Below are 7,792 nucleotides of genomic sequence, written 5' to 3' on the forward strand. Positions count from 1 at the left end.
GGATGAGTTTGGCCCCGTTTTCACAATGTCATCTAAATTCACCTTGTCCCAAACGCGCAGCCTCATAAGGTACGTGACAGGTGATGAAAAGATGGAACGAAAAACAAAACTGTAAAACGGGACTAGTGCTGATTCGGTAGTACCCAAACTGCATCCTGACACAGCCGGGATACGGTTGGCAAACTCCAGATGCTCTCTGCAACTGCGATTTCAGACACGTTTTCGGCAGGGCTTTCTCCCCTCCCGGTGACAACAGACACGCGTTCACATTTAACAACTAATTGATTTATTTAACAATACAAATTTCTTGCTAGTGCGTATTTTAGCAGAGAGAACTTGAGAAACAAAATTAGCTTTTGTTTTATTCCTTTTTAAAGTTTAAATGTTTACACAAAAACAACCTTTACTTCAGTCAATACAAAATTAACGCACACACACAAAGTACATTAAAAAAATAACAGAATCACGACAAACCAACAAAAACAAACAAAAAAACACAGAAAAAGGATGAGAATTCAGTGTAAAGGATCCAACTGCAAGGAAGGCGAGATGGGGCAACGTGGATGAGGCATCATGCTCATTACACCTCAGTAGTTGAAGTTATTAGTACAATACAAAAACAAAATACATTGCAGTTAGAATTAAAACCTGTCTCTTTATATACATATATATATATTTATATACCATATTATTTCATGATATAAATATCTGTAAATTCTGTAGGCAACATAATTAACACATGAAATATATAGTTTGCTCTTCGCTGGAAAGTCACCGGAGTGGCGTACGAGCGCTGTGCGGCACAGCGGTGCGCTACTGGACAGTGGTGAGCAGACCGCGGACGTCCAGCCTGGATGCGATAGCCCGTTGTCTCTTTGACGACCTGTGCTATCTCTCACACGTTCGACGACACGGTGAGAAACTCTGGTTGCCGTCAGCAGTGATTTCCAGCGCTTCGTTTCCTGGCGTTAGTCTGTTACCCGGCTTAGGCGTAGTCACCTGCCAGATCCACTGTTTCTCATTCCCTGTTGCACTTTATAACCTGAAGTCTAAAGTTATCTTGCAGTTATCAGAGAGACTGGCTTCAAGGTGGAGATATTTGGGATACGCGGTTCTTCAAGATGCCTTCAGGAATCTGTAGAAATATTTAAAGTAGGGAGGACAATTTATGATCAAACCTTGTGATACAAAAAAAGGGGATCTATATAGCAATGGCTAACTTCAGATTCAAACCCTAGCAGTTTTTCTATTGCTTTATTATTAAAACCTAACATTCATTTTTCGTATGTTAAGTGAGCAGAGCATCCTTCTGACAGAATGTTACAGCTATGTTACCTTTGACAACAGCAGGTAGTAAAGGGGAAAGTAAACTTTAAAATCAGGTGTAATTTTTAAAAATCATTTAAAGGGATCAAATCTCTTTTTGTATAATGGATACCGTGACTGGCAACCGACAGAAGTTACATTATAAAACTGTTGGTGACTCCGCTGCCTGTGCTAAACAGCTGTATCTTCATTACTTACAGATGTTACAAAATTTCCAAGCCAGAAGGTGAAAAGGGGAAGGAGAAAAGTAGTCTAAAAGTTTTACAACTTGCATTTTCACTAACAAAGGTTCAATTCCCCACAGCTGTTTTTTTTATTTTTTTATTTGTTTGTTTTTTATTTGTATTTTTAGGTTCTGTTGAACCCTGCTCAAAAGAGGCAAATCTGAAGCCAAAGAATGACACCTGCTCCTGAAATCAAACAGCCTGACTTACACAAAACCTACCCCAAAGGTAATTCAATTCAATGGCTGTCAAGGCCTGTCTGAAAGTTACCACTTTCACTTTGATCAGTGGTTGCACTCATCACTGACAGCCACCGCCCTGGATGCGGTCGGTTCGCATCACAGCCTCCTGCTCATCTGTGCACACAAAATCTTCAAGAGAGCTTTTTGGCACCGCTGCCCCGGTCTGAAAAGATGAAGGAAACCAGAGAGAAAACGTGCTGGCAAGAATTTGGTGGGTGTGTAGAAACATATGTCCCCCAGACTATCAAAAGTTAATGGTTATACTCAGTGTAGCTTTTAAGTTTGTGATCCATCACCATTCTGACTTTTACACTCCAAAATCTAACAATCTTTATTTATATCATTTACTAAAGAAGCTACTGGTCTCCAGGATCACCCATTTGTTAATATTTCTGGTGACACGTAAGGTTACTGGCAGGGAACAGTTATGGACCACTTAAATCTTGTTTCTTATGTGGCTGTTGACAATAACAAGTTCATAAAATTCTGATTCAGGCTGCATCGACCCGTGGATAGAAGTGTCTGGAAGAAGACCTACCTTAAATTCAACTCCTTCAGAAACACTTTTTGGTACTGTAAGAAAAAAAAATGAAAAGGGTGTGCTAGGAATGATATAACCAGTTAGTTATAGTATTCAGCTTGGAATTCTTGGTGTTATAGAGAAGGCAGAGAGTAGAACTGAGTTTATTTGCTAAGCCCCTGTAGTGTGCACGATGGAAAGAAAAGCATAGCTAGTACACATTGCTAACTGTCATTCTGAAGCCCACACGTAACATCTGCTGAAATGTTATGCACAAAGTTTGCGGTAATTCTATTTCCTGGTATTTTGCATATGCAAAACTAATTTACTTCACATAGTTTTACCCACATTTGACATTAACTGAGCTTTTCTTTATCGTTAGCCATCTACTTCTTCTGATTGTGACTCATTTAGAAAAACTGCATAGTTGAAGGAATTAAAAATCAGAGTCATAAAATGGTAGAGAGGCTTGTGTTGGAAGGGACCTCAAAGATCACCCGTTTCCAACTCCCTGCCGTAGGCAGGGCTGCTGATCACCGGATCGGGCTGCCCAGGGCCCCATCTAGCCTGGATGCGAGTGCCTCCCGGGATGGGGCGTCCACAGCTTCTCTGGGCAGCCTGGGCCTGGGCCTCAATGCCCTCTCAGTGAAAAATTTCAAAAGAGCATCTTAGGGAAACGTGGTACTTACTACAGGAGAAGACAGGACAACAACCATTCTCAGGTATAGCTACCTCTGGCTGGAAACCTAAGTCGTGTGCTGTTTTGTCGATAATGCAGGTTTTTATATCACATTCTGCAAAGGACAAATGGAGATAAAGTTAGCCAGATAATCCTGTCCGGGAGTATTACTTGTAGCCTAAAACATCCACAAAATTCTCAAAACGAACATCTTTCAAGGTTGGGATTTGTTCAGGGTAAGTTTCTTGAAGCTTGACCTGCTGTAAAGCTCTTTCATCAGCATATAATTCTAGCTCACGCTTCTCCTTCTGTTCCCCCACTGGATGTAATCTCTAACAAAATATGCTTATCTCAGAGAAAAAGGGAAGTGACAGAGAAAAGTGTCAGATTAAAAGCAAATGAGTTAGAGTGGAAAAAATGAAGAGGTAGCGGTTCCCTAAAAGTAGGGAAATGCAGTGCAGAGCACCCTTGAAATAATTGTCCAGCAGTAGTTCACAAAAGAACTGTGTTCACTTTAAAAGAAAATCTTCAGAGAATTTCTCCGTCTATTAATGGTAGATTCATATGAACAGCACTGAGTTTCCAGAGCAGCCACAGATTATCGGGAAGAAGCTGTCCAAGATTTAAATTACCTTGGAGATGACACCAGCTGGAAATAAAACCCATGCACTTCCAGACATGGCGCATACTTCACCTTACTTACAGCGAAGCATGTAACCTATTGTAAAAGAAGACTTGGGGTGCATCCCAGGGAATACTCGTGGGCAACCTCAGCTCATTAGAGTAGCCGAGTGTTTCGGAGCTGTGCTCGGAGGTTCCCGGCAGCAGTGCTCTTTATTCATGTAGCAACGGCACCTTCTCTGAGGTACAGTCAACCCGCTCCCTGCTCACTGCCACTAATATTCGCTTTGAAGCTTTGCAGAATTAATGCTTCTTGCCTTCCTCTCCCTTTAAGGGTCTACTTGTAGATTTCTCTGCTAGAAAAGGTTTTAACTGTTCCAGATTTGATTTTGTCATCCAGTTCGACACAAGTGTGAACTGAACTGCAAAGTTCTGAGGTGACAGAGTGTGGAAAGGAGGTTTGACGTGTACAGTTTGACCTGGAACTGCAAAGCACTCGTAAGTAAGAATTCTCTGACTGTGCCTGCTCTTGGGAAACTACTTATAGGTAGCACAGCAAAACCAAAGGAGCTGCTGTATTCCTGAGTGCTGTAAAGAACACCGTGTTGTGCATATGTACAAATTCCTACCGGAAAAACTTATTTTAATGCTTACTAAAAGCATACAAGTCCAGTGGGGAAATATCAGCATCAGCTATTTTCAGAAGTAAACCTCTTCACCTGATAAAATACAAACTCCCTGTTGTAGGCAGCAGGCTTTTTACTGCCTCTGAAGTCATTTTACATTCTAAGCCTTACATTGCCCTGAAGTGGCAAAGCCAAAATCTGCAGGGATACTCTTTACACTGGATCTTCTAACTCCCGTAACTAGAAGGAGTTTGCCTATTACTAGGTGGGACAGAAAGAAAACCCTGCAGTGGCATCAAAATGGTACAGCAAATGTAACACAAAGCACAATGTTTGCACGCAGCAACCGTGTGCTACTCTAATTGTACACCAGCTTTCTTCAACAGAGCCTTCCAGCTCTCAGCTAATGCCCTTCAGCTTTGCAATGAGAACAGATAAATAGGCACTTCAGAATGCAGTTCAGTTAATCTCTTTTGGATATCTCCTTTGGTATGAGATGAATGAATATTGAAAATGGCTGCGTCGATACGTTTCCAATAGGGAAAGCCTAGATACGGACATCTTTTTTGTGAAAGTTGAAATCTGACAACTTCCTACTATAGCACTAATTGTACATCTCTCAAAGTTCAAACGCTGTGAATGAATTACATATTCTCAACGCCAAAGGACTACTATCTTTGTGAAAACTGATGAACTGAGACTGTTCTAACACTGTTAAAATGAGACCTGGTGCCAAACTTGACTGAAAGTTTCTCAGAGTCACTTTATGTCACACTTTATGATGCATTCTTTTTCTTCAAATTCAGCAGGCATAATCAACTTTTGGTCAGTGGCAGAATTCAAATCTCACCATCCGGTCAGTTTACTTACAGTGAGAAAGTTCCACACATTCCTTCACATTCAGTCAGGACAACTCTCTCCGGAGAACGGCAGTGCTTATAGACAATAAAGTCTCTTCTCTCACGGACTGAGCACGGCGTGGGGCTATCCAGAGGTACACCTGAAGGGAAAGATCAGAAAATACCTTCAGTGAAATAGCTCCATTTTGTCCCTGAAGTTCAGTACGCTTGGCTTTGCCGGAGCACTGAAAGAACCGTCTTTCTGCTTCAGTTTAAACCCTCCCAGACAGATTGGGTGCTGAATGCTTAGAGTAACAAACATAAGCACAGGTGCATCTATTTAAATACAAACCTATCAGCCTCTGCAGGATAGAATGGGCTGATTTAAGAAGCAAATTCATTTTCTGTGCTGTTATTTCAGGTATGGCGACATACTTACAGATTTTGCAACATCCGTTAGGTAAGAATGTAACAGTTCCCTAAAAGAACAAAAAAAGTCAGGAAAATAGTATTATTTTCTTCTCCTGTATTAAAGACACTTTTAGGTCAATAATAGAGGAGAGCAGATTTTCAGTGGCTAGAAATTACTAGCTATAACTCTAGCACTTATCAGAATAAACAAACATTGTGGTCTATAACAGACTTGAAATCTATCAATTTTTACCAGAGACTGGAAACACAGATGAAGTTTTGAAGGAAGCCTACAGTAACCATCAAACCATCACTCCAAAAAAAAAAAAAAAAAAAAAAAAAAAAAAAAAAAAAATCTCACAGACTTCTTTTCTCTATTTGTGTGGTAGGTGGTGCTACTGCCCACTGACTGGTCAGCTTGTATGTCTGTGACATTCAAAAAAAATGTGGTTCTTTTTTAGGCACGACCTCTCATGAAGTAATCAGCGAGTACTGTCATCTGAATTCTGACTGGTTTTTTGAAGAATCATAAGATCGTGGCAGATATCTTATTTAATACACTCTAAGTCTGCAAATAGGTGAAGCAGAAATCCACACCGGTGGGACAGAGAAACTTTGGAGACAGTCATCAGAGTCAATGAGATGTTGTTCTATTAGGTGATTGAACTAAACTGAAGCAATTTATGCACGACCTAGAGAGTATGTTTTCCATCTCTACTTACAGGTTTGCAGGTCTCCTCATTGAATGCAGAACATGTAATTTCAGATGTGGAAGAGATAAGCTGGTTCTTGAGACGTGTACAACTAGAAACGGTGCAGTTGTTGTAAGGGTCGTTTATGAACTCTCCAGGCTGCAAGTGAAATACAAAATGCGATAGGAAGAGGTGAAGGGAACTCAGACAACTGTTCCTCTCCTCTGAAAATGACTTTCATGTTGTTTCTCAGTCAATTATTTTTAGGTGAAGAGCAGTTTTGAATAAAGAATTTTGTGTACATCACGGTATGCCACAAGCGGAGAGAATCTTGTGGCATTTCCCTTGAAAAAGAAAGCACTCGGAGCTTTAAAAGCACATTAGCCCATGGATTTTGCCTAGGGAAAGCTAAATAGTGGCAATAACATTGTTTCACGTGCAGGTGTTTCTAACATTCCTCAGAACCTGGAAACTAATTAACAGAGAACATTTCAAGCTTCTAATCATCCATACATAAATAACTAAATAAACGACACACAAACTTTTCCATGATATTACTGGCTTATCATTCCAGAAAAGCCTAGCAGAAAATTTGATTTCATTAACACTTCCCTCAGGCCAAAACACTGTAGATTGTCTTTGCTTCAGGTATGTTGCTGACATTTCAGATGCACAGTCTGGTAGAGAGGTAATATGTAAAGCATGCCTACATTGAATATGAGACTGGAACAGTGGGATGTATGTACTTAGTCTGCACACGTTTTCCACAACATTCACCCTCTACGTGTTGCCGTTCATATCCCTGGATATTAAAATTAGATAAAAATGACAGCACCGATAGATGCATTGCGGAAAAATAAGTGAAAACACACTAACCCATTAATTGATTATGCCTTGAAGCATGCTCTAGAATTGTGCTCTTCTGGGCTAGACTACTGCAAGAAGAAGTAAAGAAGAAAGCAGGCTGCAGATGGAATAAACTAAAGACTATGGTATGCATGCCAAAAAACAAAGTGTAATTCCATTAAATGCATTACTACAGACTTTTCTTAGCTAATCCTCCCAAGGTGAACTGTTAGTTATACTATCAAACTACACAAAATAGATGGCTTGAGGACAGTCAGCATCCACGCTGTAGCTGGATTGTCGCTTTCTGCCCCCCATATATAACATATGTAACTCATTGAACGCAGCATGTTTTCTCACTCATTCAATATTCATGACTTTTCCGCCCAGTCATTAAACATTCATTCAGTACTCATTCAATATTCATGACTTTTCCCACCCACTCATTAAATATTCATCCTGTTCTCATTCAATATTCATGGCGTTTCCCACCCACTCATTGAATATTCATTCAGTACTCATTCAATATTCATGACTTTTCCCGCCCGCTCATTAAATATTCATTCAGTACTCATTCAATATTCATGACTTTTCCCACCCACTCATTAAATATTCATCCTGTTCTCATTCAATATTCATGGCGTTTCCCACCCACTCATTGAGTATACATTCAATACTCATTCAATATTCATGACCTTTCCCGCCCACTCATTAATCATTCATTGAGCACTCATTCAATATTCATGACTTTTCCCGCCCACTCATT

The 7,792-nt window shown here is 40.2% G+C and overlaps 1 long non-coding RNA gene across 2 annotated transcripts; it reads right to left on the reverse strand.

Moving 5' to 3' along the window:
- Positions 1 to 323: 323 nt before the first annotated feature.
- LOC140253147 (uncharacterized) lies at positions 324 to 7,552 on the reverse strand. 2 transcript variants are annotated; one of them, XR_011903786.1, is made up of 8 exons: positions 7,057 to 7,552; positions 6,211 to 6,339; positions 5,517 to 5,556; positions 5,109 to 5,238; positions 3,002 to 3,106; positions 2,331 to 2,365; positions 1,772 to 1,955; positions 324 to 1,135 (listed from the first exon to the last, which is right to left on the reverse strand). It is a non-coding gene; the product is annotated as an uncharacterized lncRNA (long non-coding RNA). The 2 variants fall into 2 exon arrangements; XR_011903787.1 differs by lacking the exon at positions 2,331 to 2,365.
- Positions 7,553 to 7,792: the final 240 nt, after the last annotated feature.

This window comes from Excalfactoria chinensis, chromosome 5 (genome assembly GCF_039878825.1).
Source record: "Excalfactoria chinensis isolate bCotChi1 chromosome 5, bCotChi1.hap2, whole genome shotgun sequence".
Lineage (NCBI taxonomy): Eukaryota > Metazoa > Chordata > Aves > Galliformes > Phasianidae > Excalfactoria > Excalfactoria chinensis.